Below are 14,343 nucleotides of genomic sequence, written 5' to 3'. Positions count from 1 at the left end.
TTGCAGAATAGTCATATTTTCGATCTCAATTTATTTTACTTTGATTACAGCTGGCAAATGAATGCTGTAGACGATGAGTGGATTTAAATAGATTGATTCAAATCTAGTTATTATCAGATCTGCTGGATTTAAATCACCTTTAAAGACATGTATGTGACAATATGTGAGTAATTTAAGTAAGAGTATAATTGTGTAACTGTGATCACAAAATTACCTTTGAAGGTTCAACCCACTGCTGAATACCAGATTTTTTTTTAAATGACTGCCTCTAGCTAGTGTGTGAATTCTTACGTTATGTGTTTTGTGAAGAGGTTCCCTTGCAGCATTACCGAGATATCGCGTTTGTGCAGCGTACAACGTTATCGGACCTCCGTCACCATGGTTACATCAATAAAATGAAGCTGGAATGGTCATGATCGAGTTAAGTTTAAGAAAAGATCGTGGTCTGAGTTAAATTAAGATTTGAGAACCTTTGTTGTCATGGTTACAATGATCAGATAAAGCTTATGGAACGGTCTGACTGTGTTACATTAGGGAAAAGATCGTGGTTTGGGTTAAAGCAAGATTACAGGACCTACATTGTCAGGGGTACAACAATAAAATAAACCTAAGGGGATGGTCATGGTTGGGTTTGAATAAGATTAGAGGACACTTGTCATGGTTACAATAATAAAAGCGCAATTAAGATGGTGGAGCGATCATGGATAAAAGAAGCAACCCCTCAGTGCCAACTTTTCTGCTCTTTAAACTACATCACCAGACCTTCTACTTTGCTCCTGTCATTATTACTATGGCCACAAGAGGTCCCCAACAATAAAATGCAAGCATCGGTAATAATAAGCTGCTGCACACGACTATAGGGTCGTTTTTTGTTTTTTTTAAGTCTCGTCCATTCAGCAGCAGAAACATTATGGTCTTATGCTGCCATTTCCCACTCCAGATCTCCAGGTGGCACCATAGCTAACGCCATCATCTTATCTACAATACTATTATTGCTAGCACTAGATCACTACGTTTCAAGACTCAAAAAGTGTTTTACAACAAACCTGTTGCTGCATTTGGATGCATGCTGATATTTTATAATATATGTTTTGTTCCAGTCTTGACCTGAGTGTTGGACTTTTAACTACAGAATCTTTCAAATGATTTTTAATCACATATTCTTTTATTTGCAGGAAAACAAGATGCCCCCAAACAAAAACAGTACAGTCTGTTTCAGCCAACTCATTCTGCATCATAGAGGCTTTAACCACACTTAATATGAACTCTGCTCAGTACTGAAGAAGGTGATGCCAATCATTAAAACTTTCAAAACTTAAGAGTCACATTCCTTCGAAGGACACTAATCACCGATTTACAGTACGACATTTGTGAGGAGGCTCAGCTCATTTCCATTCATACCTCAGACACTTTAATTTGTTTCTTATTGATTTTCTATTTTGTTTCATTTAGCATTTATTGTGGTTTAACACTGCTCGTGCAGACACCCTATCAATATGCCAACCTAATTACAACACCCAATAAAACCACCCAGGCACAAATATAATTATGAAATATGGCGTCGTGAAGACGGAGACGAACAAGAACAAGAGAGAACTAAAGTCCAGCTTCACTCTCGACCAGAAAGAAACAATAAAAGAGTTGAAGTGTTCCCCTTCACTGCACCAGATTTCTTCAGTGGCTCCTTTTTATTTCTGCTTTAATTAAATTCCCTGCTCACAGAGTAATGGAGGGCTGATTACTGATATGAAACATGACAATGGAAGTACCACATCATGTTAAATGAGCAGAACGTGATGAGGATTAATGTACTGATGGAGCAACAGCTTGTTCTGAGGTTGAACTATTGATCCCTGCAGAAACAATACAACAAAAACATCCCAAAGAACCAGGTCTTGAGAATCTGTAGGAGTTACAGCTGATATTTCTCTCTCCCGCTTTGATTTTTTTCCTCAGTGCCAACCTTCATCTGTTCCTTTTAGTGGACAGTCTGAGTCAGTCGACAGCCGACTGGATAACACTGTCACGTTTAACGTCGTGTCAGGGACGCTGGTGCTGACGTGTTCCAGCATTATTAAGGATTTAGGTGGTGTCAGCTCAGTATTAACACTTCCAGCTGTAAGACTGTTGACTCATCTTCTCACTGTGAGTGTGTTTACACGAGTTTGTTTTTCTGGGCAATTCGTCTGCCTACATTTGGTTTATACACTGATCAGCCAACAGTGACAATCTCGTTACAATACAGTGTTCTGCTGGGAAACCTTGGGTCCTTCGTTCATCTGGATGTTACAGCATGTTGTTATGGCAACAGCACTCCCCAATGGCAGGGGCCTCTCCCAGCAGGACAGTGCTCCCACCACGCCACAACAACTGCTCAGAAATGTCTGGAGGAACACAACAAGGAGGGCAAGGTGTTGAGTCAAATCAGCAAAGCAGCCAAAGGATATTTCGGCAGGTAACAATCATGGTCAAATGTTGCGTTTGCCATTGTACAGCAAATCATGTTTGGTTTGAGACAACAGAGTGGTGCAGGAATGAGTCTTAAACGAGGAAGTACGTTAGCATGTTAGCATATTAGCACTTCCTGTTCCCTCGTCCCAGAGTCAGTGTGTTTCTGGTTAAATGTCTGAAATAAGGTCTGTGGTTTTAACACAAGCTCAAGACATTTTCAGGTTTTATTCTCCGACATAAAATGGGTCAGTAAATCCCCCACTCCTGATGTTTGAAGCTTTTACGTGTCTTAAAAAAGGCGGTTGCTAACGAGTGTCTAAATGAGACTACAGAGGTTGTCGGGGACGTTAACATGAAAACCCATCTACTCACCAGTCCACCTTTACAGCCTCGTTGTGTTTCTACTCACGCTCTTTCAAACTCTCACTAACTTTCTAAGAAGAAAGGCTTTTGTAGAAGAGCTCAGAGCTAAATGAAATGACCAGTTGGAAGCTTAGTGGTGGAGACGTTGACGTCATGTGACCGTGGTGTAGTTGGTTTATAGCCTAACATTAGCTTCTTACTTCAAACATCAGAACAGTGGTGTTCATCTGTGAAGATGATCTGATCAACTAAACCTGAAGGATCAGAAACTTTAGCTGCTCACTGTTTATTTTCTGGAATAATCCAAAACACAATGAAAAAATCCCACTGGCTTTTTGTGGAGGAACCAGACTGATGCTGACTTCAGGACTGGACTCCAGAAACACATCATCCTTGCAATGCTTTACACTACACCCCACCAATGAGTATACTGTATACACAGTGTACTACATGTAAGCGTACTAACTGAAGTCTGCTTTGACACACAGCAACAGACGTGTTGAAGGTCCCTGGTGGAAATCTAACTGGAACGAGAGGCTGAATTTTCATCAAACATAGATATTATTCATATGCATTTCTACCAGGACTCAGTCCTGCAGAGCTAAATGTCTTCATCAACAGGATGTTAGTGCAGGACACGGTGCCATTGTTGGTATTTTGTGCTGTTTTTTCAAATGACTCATGATTTGGCAGCAATGCCATATTTCTGCTGTTTAATTAGCTGGAAAACTACGACACCCTTCAAACTATCTGTGGGTGTATTTCTAAAGTAAGGCACCTTGTGGTTACTGCAAATTATCTGAGTAATGTTTCTCTCTGCCTCACATAGAGTTATTTATTAATAAGTTGGTGTGCTGAACTAGTGTGTTCAGATAATGTAAATAAGGCTGCATGCGGTGTTTGTTCTCCAGCAGAAATCATTACAATTCATTAAATAAACTATGGAAGGTGATTAAAGCTCAGAGATACACTGCACCTATTCAGCAGCAGAGGAAACCCAGAGAAAAAGGAGTGTACGTAAAATAAAATGTTGGCTCAGTATTCCCAAACTGTTCTCAAACCTGCATCAGATCGAGAAGTATGAGGCTAACTGGTCAAAAACATCTGCCAATGCACACATAATGTACACAATGACCAAATATAAATGTGTGTGTCTGTGTGTGTTCAGCACAGTTCAAATGAACGTGTTCCCGTCACTGAGGTAAATGTGCCGTCAGCATTTCAGCTGACTGACAGCTTTAATTGGCTGAAACTTCAGGCAGCGGAAGGAAGGAAGAAAATAATGTAAATACACACTCTGCACATACAGTGTATGTATATGGAAAAAAAGAAAATGCAGTGGAGAAGCCAAAGATGAGAAGGGGAGTTATACTGGAGGACTCATGTTGAGGTCAAGGTAAGACTGACAGACTCTTATTCCCCAAATCCCTGTAAATCATCAGTTATTGAATCTTTAAGACTCCACTGATCGATATTCTTACTGGGGACGTGCCAGTCATGTATATTCAACATGGCTCCTGAATGAAGTCCTTTCACATTGTCTGATCTGATACTTACATTTACCTTAATGTTGATTAAATATGAACCTGACACTGAAATAACAGCTGAAGCTTCTTGATCCAAATACTGAAAGTCCTAGTTCAAAACTATTAAAGTTTATAAACTTAAATTATTTATATCATATGAATAAAAGAGTAGAAGGGAGAATGTGACTCCCACATTTGATAAGCAGCAAGAGGAAGTCTTCGACTTTTTTTAAAAACTGAAACCAAAACACTAATATTAATGTCTCAAATCAGATACTTCATTTAGCACTTAAATGTCTCAGATTAAACTTGACCGTTATGCACTCACCAGAAATGACGCTCACAGCATGTGGCCACAGTTGTTGCCACCTATCCTCCGCCTGCTTTGCTTAATTGACTTACACAGGAAGGAGGGTTTTGCTCTCGTGTGTGTTCCCTGTTTAATGTGACATGTTAATTGTGCCGTAACCAACGTGTCCTCCTCCCTCTGCCACCATTTTCACATTGTGTTTTGCTGTGCAGCCAAGGTGGTGACCGTTGTTTCTGTCGTTCGCCACTCAACTTTTTGACTGTTTTCAGTCACCGTACTGGAGCTCACCTGCACTCAACATGTCCATACCTGACAGTGTGAATGCACTTATACACTCAACATATTAGGTGTGAGTGAGGGAGTCCACAAACAGACACAACATGAGTCCAACATGACTGCACAGTGGTGTTTCTGAGTGGAGCTTCCTCCTGCTCAGACAGTCCTGGATGAGTGAGGCTGCACACAGCACTTAAACCTGTCACCACACAACTGACATGAATGACTTAACCCTGTTGTGACAGCAACGTTTGTCACTTTAACCTTCGACAGGTGATGGCCAGTGTCAAAAACTGAGAATTTGAAGTAGTTTGCCTTGTGATTCAGCAGGGGGCGCTCTCTCAGCTTGACCTATCAGCTCGTTAAGTTGTGACTTCACGACCGATGAAAGTGTCCAAAAAACTATTGAGTGTCATTCTACTGCTTTCACTGTGACGAGAGAGAGAAGAGGGAATGGCTGCAGTTGAAGAGTTAATGCCAGCGGGTGCTAACATTAGCTAGCTAACCTAGCACCTGTTACCCTGATACAAGCTACGGGTTTACAGGGTGTTTCTTTCTATGAGTCGACATCTTCATGTTTCAGCTTTATGCGCCTTCGCTGGGCAGCACAGAAAATGACTGACAACTTGTTTCTCTAATTTGTTAAGCTGCAGATGTCCAAGGACAAATGTCCTCATCCAGCGAGAAAGTAGTCAGAACAAAAAGCCCTGAGACAGACTGAAATAATCAATGCAGTCACATTTCATCTGAGTCCTGTTAGCAGGAGGTGAAAAGCAGAACTGTCTGTTTAATGTGAAAGAAGAAGAAAAGAAAAATATTTTGTCTCTGAAATCAATGAATAATCCTGAAAAATAATCCTGATCAAATTAATCCTGACTATCATTTTGGTCATAACCCTGCAGTCCTGCCATATTCAGCATGTCTTGTGTTTTCTTTATTTCCCTTCATTTTTCTAACACAGTCTCCACACGATAACCTTTACCTGATAACATGCTACAGTCACATAAGAAATGTATTTCCTCCTGCCTCTCATCATTGTCACACAGATTATCTTTTTCCAGTCACTTCATATCTGTGGGGAAGTCACCAGCACAACAGCCTCTTCACACAGCATTGATTGGTGATGCATTTATGCTGCAAACATCATTTAGATTCAGATTGTGTCATAAAATCCAGACGCATTTATGTTGCAAAAAGCAATTTTCCACTGTAGGTCGTGGGCACGATGTTGAGGAAATCAACAGCTAATCATCTTCTACCTGGTGTTTCAGTGACTGCCATGTATTTTCATGAAGTGAGGGGCTGATCAACAACACAGAATATGGTGTTGACTGGTGATTTCTGCCTTTTTAAGAGAAATAAATCATCATGAAACAGAGCTAAACTTTCAGATGTTGACAGGAGTGAAGGAGTGATAATAAAATATTTCCTGTTTAATGTAATTATTCTTCTGGTCCCACCATACTTCACTACGAAGTGTCTTTTATCAGACCATATTGTGCTTCAGTGATGTACCTCAGTGAAAATGTTTTAGTACGTTTGAGGTTTGACTGCAGCTCCTTCAAGGGCTTCGTCTCGTCTCCAACAGCTGTTTATCTCAACGTGTCCAACTCCTGATATTCACATCACAGGAGTGGATATAAGTACTCCTTCAAATGGATTTTCTTTTTTTCCAATGTGGATATAAAGGTTTTTGCATACTGTTGCTTATAATGTTACTTTTAAGAGTTGAGTGTTGTAGCTTATAGGTTTCGTTTACATTTGTTTAGGCATTTAACGTACCATAAAAATCCCAGTTTGAACTAGAAACCCTGATCTCAGAGCAGTGAAGGCAGAGTGAAACACCTGGGTGTTTTAATAAGTATTCAGTAGTTTAGTTTCTGACTGTTCCAACTGACTGTTGGTCTGAACCCTCTCAAGTCCTAGAGCTCTGACCATAGTTGGACTGGACATAGGGACTACCGGGACAAATCCTGATGGGCCATAGAGTGTCTCTCCTGCCGGGCTGCTGACACTGTCAGCCCCTTTTAACTCGTCGTAGCATCAACAGTTTCCATTTCAGCTGTTAGCTGTGTGCATTCCTGCAACGAGCATGCAGCTCTCAGCAGGTAGAACTCACCTGACACCTGAAAGGACTGGAGCAGTCAACAGAAACGAGTCACTCTGCCCTCTGTTTTCATCAAGTGTCTACCACCATCACAGTTCGGCTTTTAAGACAAGATCTGGTTGTAAAGTTTACAGCCTGTCACACTGATGCTCCTGCAGGTGCTCTGTGTGTCAACTATGAGGCAGCTGAACAAAAAAAGGTGTAACGACTCATTAACTGACATTTTGAGTCAAATCGCAACTGAATAAAAAAGAGTTTTTGGAGGCCACCCTATAGGGAAGCTGTCTAAAGTACAAAGGGGTCATTATTCTACAGCCATTACACTGTGAAAACAACATTTACCTCATGATGGTAAGACTACTGTCAGCTTGCCCACCGCTAAAGTTTAACTGATCATTACGGTGGTCCTGAAGGTGAAAACACGACGACAACATGAAATGTCTCTGGTATGTTTTGTGAAATGTTGTTTTGTTTTGTGAATTGTTTTGTTTTGTGAATTGTTGCTGTGCTTTGAACCTGAGGGCCACCATACATTATCTTAGTTTGCTATAAATCTTTAAATTTGGCAAATTCCTGTAAACTTGGCTTTGGGCTAAGACAAACTTTTTTTATGGCCCACATCAGACAACTTAAATATTTATGTAGATTTTGATAATACTTTAACATATAGAATAGAAATGTATTGTCATTGTTTGAAAAACAACAAAAGACAATAAGAAAAAATGGTCAAAATTTGAGATCGTCAAAAATTGCCATTGATGACTCTATTTCAAGTCGTTAAAGTGGGGTACTGGGTAAAGTTTTCAACTAGCAATAATGACGCCTCGGATAAACTTCACAGGCTACAATACTGCGACTGCACAAAGACAAAACAAACAGCACATTGTTATTTCTGTTACCTATTTATTACCAAAAGATTTATCATTAATTAACATCATCTTTTCTAAAGACAGTACAAAGTTTTGTATGTTTACTTGTCATTTTGAGGACTGGTGCTGAATTCAGCTGCATCCTGCAGATGCAATAAATATCAATTTATTTCCTGACAGTGTAACAATACAACAGCTTATGAGAGAAATGTATCTGTGCTGATAAATAAACCACAGAGGAGCTTTAATTTGACGTCTCAGCTGTCAGTGATTTTTTTATTCTACTACCAATCATATATCAGGTGAAAAAAGAAACTAATATCAGGTTTTCAAAAACCAAGAAAACACAGGGTGGAGATTGCACTTTTCACTTCATCCACCGAGGCTTTAAGAGAAACGCATGTGCCCGAAGGCTGCAGAGTTTCTTCAACAATGAGTTTTTCAGTGTTGCACCATCTCCTTTTCCCTCTCTTCATCCTACCTTTTCTCTGCACAAACGCTCGTCTGGAGGATTTTGTTGTTTATGTCTGAGGGATAACAGACAAACCACTGCTGTCTCTTCTTCATCCCTCTTTATCTCCTCTCCCTCCTGCCGACTCTAAATATATATCTCTGCTGTCCATCGATCGTTAAGTCTCAAATTATCTTCACCTCCACCTGTCTTATCTTTGTTGTCCTGTTTCTCTTAACGTCACAAAGGCAGGTCAGCACGTGTCCTGGATGTTTATCTTTTACAATCTCCTGGATGAGACACATTCTTAGGTCAATGACGTGACGCTCAGTGTTTGTGTGTCCATAAGGTTTAGGTTTAAAAGTTCAAAAAAAAAAAAAGCTAAAATTTTAAAAATAAATGTATAAATCACTTGCTTACATTCCTGGTTTTAATGAACAATAAGAGGATTTTAGAGGGATTTTTAGCAAAAATGTCTACATGGTGTAACCACAAAAACTTGTACCAAGTAATTTAATGTGCTTAAAAAAGGTTTAAATTTAAATAGAACATCCCATCAAGTAGTTTGAGATAATTTTACACTATCACTGTTTTATAGTAAATAAAAGTAAGCTAACAAAATTGTTTACAAAATTGAGTATTAAAATTAATTTGGGGAAATCATGTCGCTAACTCAATTTACTGAAATGTCAGCATGGTATTACCAAAATTCAATGAGCCATTTTGTTAATATTGTTCATCATATCATGTGACAGGAAGTGTTATTACACAGAAGGACTCCTGACAAGCCTAGCTGCTGCAGGACAAGGTTAACTGCTCTCTTTTAAAGATGAGATCATTTGACATTTGTAGGGCGTGGTCACATACGCTCAGGTGTACATGTTAAATGGTATGACCTCAGAAAAATATTTAAAATTCATGATATTTGTAAAAAACTAAAAACTATTTTTGAATTGTTCAGACTAAAGACATGTGCCTCCATAGGTGTCTATGATAATGCCTGAGAAATTTGATTTTAAGTTGAAATGTCAAGTGGTGTAACTGGTTACACCACTTGACATGACTTGAGGCCTGTTCTTTTAAATATCAGCTGTTTATTATGCTAATTAACATGAATAACATGAATAAGTTACTTATGCACAATTGCTGAACATGAAAATAACTGTAAAAGGCCTAAAACTCCAATAAATTATAAGAGAAATGTTATAAAGATAAAAAAAATTTACATTTGGCACGAGTGAATTCAGATCCCGATGCGAGGGCCAATTACCTTGCAAAAAGATGAGAAAGGTAGTTTTCATACACACAAATAATCAAACAGACACAGAAACACATTCTTGTGAAGGTCAGGTTGAAGTCAGATTTAGGTGTTTTGAAAGGTTTGGAATAAGAGGGAAAGACTAAAAGCACTCCAGTAGCTGAGCTTTCCAAAGAAAAGCAGGAGAAGATGTGGGAAAAGTGGAGAGAGTACCAGAGAAACTATAGAAAAAAGAAAAAGGAGCTTGCTGATGTTCTCGACTTAACTCCACAATCTGTGGACACTTCAGTGGATGAGCAAATGCAACATCCAAATAATCTTGAGCCCAATCGCCTTGATGATCATAGTTATGAGCAGCCAATTGTAGAGAAGCCTCAAGCATCCTCAACCCCTCCAAGGAATGGAAAGGAAAGAATGAACAAATACTATGTTTCATCATTGAAAGCAAGGGAAAGCCTGAGGACTTAAAAGGGAACTCCAAGCAGCAAAAAATAAGACACAAATGTTACAGAGGAAACTGAGGAAGCAAGAGAAACAACAGAAAATGGTTAGCAAAAAGAGCAAAGTGAAAAACAAAAAGAAAACCTCAAAACTGAGAAGACAGGAAGTAGCCAGCTTTCTTTGTAGGAATGAGAATAGTCGCATGTTATTGGGCAAAAAAGACACTGTGACTAAAAATAAAATCAAGCAGCAAAGAAGGGTACTGCTTCACTCTCTGAAAGACCTATATGCACAGTACAATGGAACAGACATGAAACACCTCAAATTGTCATATGGACGATTTGTGAGATACTGTCCTTTTCATGTAACACCAGCAGAAGACTGACAGAAATACATGTGCTTGCTGAGACCATGAAAATGTCAAACTCCTTGTGGACAAACTGCATCAGAAAGCAGCAGTTATTGCATGCAATACCAACAGCATGCAATGCATGTATTGCAGCTGTGTGAAGTGCTGTTATAATGAAACTGAGTTTGTAGGTCATCTGGAGGAGACTGTTTTAACATGGCAGCAGTGGTCCAGGGAAGTTTCATCTGTGGTTTCAAGAAGGTCACCTGGAACTTCAGTGAGAAAGCGCATGGTCAAGGAGCTCCTGATGGAGTGGGTGGGGCTGTCTGAAGAGGCACTGATTTACAAACGGCAGAAGAACTTTACAACTTCCTGAAAGTTCAGTCGTCTAACATAAAATGCTACTGGATATCTGAGGAAGCCATTTGCAAAGTGTGATGAATCTGTGCCAACGGATGTCCCTGCTGTGAGGGGTACACTGAAAGTTCACCAAGTGACCTCTGAAAAGCCATCTGTGATTCAGTGGAGGGAACTTTCTTGTTTCTGTGCGAGACCTGGTATCTGCAAGTGCTATGATCCAGCTGTGGTAGATTTCTGCACCCCAACAGAAAACCTTCCCTCAACGTCTACTGACGGTCAGCAGGATCTGAAAGGCAAGTTTGTTCTGGTCAGAGATGAAAATAAGCCTTTCGTGGGACATGTTCTGCAGGTGATTGGAGAAGAAGTGGAAGTGAGCTGCTTGCAACAGCTGGGTGGGAAGAATGTCTTCACCTGGCCTCATCCACCTGACCTCATATTCTGAGTCCGATGTGCTGCACATAATCTCAGAGCCAGAGCCTTTGAATTCACGTCATTCAAAACTCAGGAAGGAGGATTGGAAACATTTCCACGCAAACACAGCTTGAAAATTCTGAGCTGTTCGCATTGAAATAGTTTTCTGGACAGTCAGGTTTCTCCCACGTCCCCCACACCCGCTCTCTCACTTACACACACACACACACACACACACTCCACATTTTTTGATGACACGTTTTTACTGGGTTATTGTCTTTCATAACTAAAATCCCAATTCACATGAAATTAATGCACACTGTCAATTTCAGTTGTTTTTTTTTTTTGCAATAAATGAACTAAAACAGTTCAGAAGTCACTCTTGGTTTTCTTGGTCAATTTCTTCAAGAAACAATGGCCTTTGGCTGTAGGGGTGGTATTGTCAAGTGGTGTAACCAGAATTTCTCTTAAAAATATAAAAATATGCAGCTCAGTTATTGTGGAAAGAATATTACCCTCTATTGCAATGTAATAATGTGTTTTTCCACAATTTTTAAATAATTTGTCAAAAATTATTGAGAAAACCGAGGTCATTGTGTTGACCTCAATACTGTGAAAACGCCTGAAATTTAAATTTACTGATTAACCCAATAAAATCCATTGACGTGGTATTCTAAAATCACATAATTACTTTTAGAAGTACACATACAAACACTTTAGATGTATAAAATATTCAATATTCATTTTGTTACGGTTACACCATTTGACATTTTCAGGTGTATTCAGTCTTTCCTTTTGTTAAAAATGTTGTATGACATGTACATGTACATTTTAATAACCCAGAGGCATGCTTTCAAAACATGACTTTAAAAGATTTTTAAATTTGTCCTGTGGACAAGAGGGAGATCCTTTTAGTTCAACTAGAAATATCTCTATATATCAGTACCAGACTCCATTAACAAAAGCAGGGATCTTACTGAGCAGCTGCTGGAATACCACTGCCTCCATCTGTTTAGTGTGTCTGTGTTACTGTGTGGTACTTTTACTTCAGTAAAGTATCTGGTTACTTCTTCCACCACTGAGAGTCACACAGTAACACAGACACACTAACAGATGGAGGCAGTGGTATTCCAGCAGCTCCTGTGTTAAATCTGTTATATCACATTTTCACAGTCCACATAAAAAACTACAAATATCACAAAAAACGCTTTCAGATTTAGACTTGGTGAATAAACTCTGACGTACATGAATCATGTGACTTGAACCTGGATTCATCGCCTCCGGTGAAGAGACATAAACACATGAAACAAACACAAATGTCAGATTGCCACAACATTTTCCATCGTTTGAGCTTTTCCTGCTGCTGCTTCATATTAGAAGACTAGAACACACTGGGGCTTTAATTGTGAAGCCGGACAAAACCAGTGATTTAGAACCAGTATGTTAGAAACACCTGTAGCTTATAAAGGATTTACACTGACAGCCTGCAACCTACGATCACACCTGCAATGTGCTCTGTCATACAGGATTTACACCACATGATTTACAATACTTTCCTGGGCCAGCAGCAACAATATCAATGCATTAGCCTACGGTGTGTATGCTAAATAAGGGTAAGACCTTTTTCCTTACAAATACAATGAATGAATGTTGATTTAAGCTCCTAAAACTTTCAGTGAGGAACATCGGTCCTTCTCGAGGAAACAGTTTTAAGCAGGTGGTTTTAATGTTGTGGCTGATGAGTGTATGTAACCTGTATCATACAGGAGACACAATACAACAGCTGAATGTCAACTACAACAACAAAACACAGCCAGCAGCTGACCACAACCAGCTTTAGATACATGCATAAACGTGGAGCAACGACACACAGCAAATATAGATCCAACATAATAATAATCATGTTGATAAAACAGAACTGAAGAAAACGTTGATAATAAAACATAGCCGGCTGTGTCTATGAAAGGTTAAACAGGATGCAGGTTATGAGCTGTCAGGTGTGTCAAGATGGCGGCGCGCTCAAACGCAGCAGCACAGAGTTGTCCCGCCCCCCAGAGGGTCATCAACACTGCCAAAAACATGGCTGGATGCCCTCCTCTCTCCCTTGAGGACATCTACTGCCCCAGGTGAGCCCACAGCATCCTCAGGGACTCGTCCCACCCGGGACACCAGCCTCTGGGAGGCGTTTCAGGACCATCAGGTCAAAAACCAACAGGTTGAAAAACAGCTTCTACCCCAGGACCATTATCACACTAAATGTGCAATAAATATTTCATTTATTTATGTTGTAAATGGGTTACAGTGTATAGTTGAATATTTAAATGATAAACTTATAGTCTTTATGTTTTTTTAACTTCTCTTTATCTTTTCCATATTGCAGCGTGGTGGAAGCTGCTCTCTAAAATGTCACTGTACTTATTCAAGGACAATAAAGACTTTGATTCTGATTCTGTCTGAATAATAAACAGTTAAAAGCTAAAAGTAACGTATGGCTGACACAGGTAAGAAGTGATAACATAAATCGTGGTACTTACCCGCCATCTGCCACCCGGCGTCGGGCACAGGTGGAGGTGAGGGTGGGGCAGTTGTACAGGTGCGTGTTGCAGGGTCATGTTGATGCTCAGGTGAAGGTAACGTTACTGCTGCCGCGTTACTTTCCTCCTCCTCTTCGACGTTAGCATCGTCCTCTTAGCTCTTAGCTAATGCTAGCGAGCCGACTTTTGAAAAAAAAATCCAGTTCCCCTCTGATCATTTCCTTCATTCGTCTTTTCCTTTGCTGCTCCACCGCTCCCACTGCAAGCACCGGACCCATGGACGTGTTATTAGACTGTAAGAGCACTCATAACATATCCATGACCTGACTGCGTCTATCCAAACTAGTTTAGATTACACCACGCCCACTTCCGTAATACGCAAGCCTCAACGGCTGCGCGTTCCCATGGATACCGCACTCATGCGGTTCCGCAGAGTATGACAGCTACCGTAGCTCAGCGAGTCTGTTTAGCAGACTACAAACGGGACAATAATTAGCTAGCTAGACTGTGGTACCTCCTAACTGTTATATTAATAATGCATATTTAAGTGCCCCATTCCATATCAGTGTGTTATGCTTATCGTGACCTAATATTTGTTAAAGACTGAGTCAAAACGGCTTATCAAAGGTGATTGTTA

The 14,343-nt window shown here is 39.9% G+C and overlaps 1 long non-coding RNA gene and 1 other non-coding gene across 2 annotated transcripts in view; both read right to left on the bottom strand.

Annotated features, from left to right (window-relative positions):
* The window catches only part of LOC108879764 (uncharacterized), a 33,697-nt gene extending 19,636 nt beyond the window's left edge, over positions 1-14,061 (bottom strand). The window contains exon 1 of the long non-coding RNA XR_001960390.2: positions 13,707-14,061. This is a non-coding gene — a long non-coding RNA (uncharacterized LOC108879764). The remainder of the gene's footprint in view (positions 1-13,706) is intronic.
* Positions 7,760-7,901, bottom strand: LOC127142153 (U4 spliceosomal RNA). Its single transcript, XR_007812644.1, has one exon. It is a non-coding gene; the product is annotated as a U4 spliceosomal RNA (small nuclear RNA).
* Positions 14,062-14,343: the final 282 nt, after the last annotated feature.

This window comes from Lates calcarifer, unplaced genomic scaffold (genome assembly GCF_001640805.2).
Source record: "Lates calcarifer isolate ASB-BC8 unplaced genomic scaffold, TLL_Latcal_v3 _unitig_729_quiver_737, whole genome shotgun sequence".
NCBI lineage: Eukaryota > Metazoa > Chordata > Actinopteri > Centropomidae > Lates > Lates calcarifer.
This window is presented reverse-complemented; position numbering and strand designations above follow the sequence as displayed.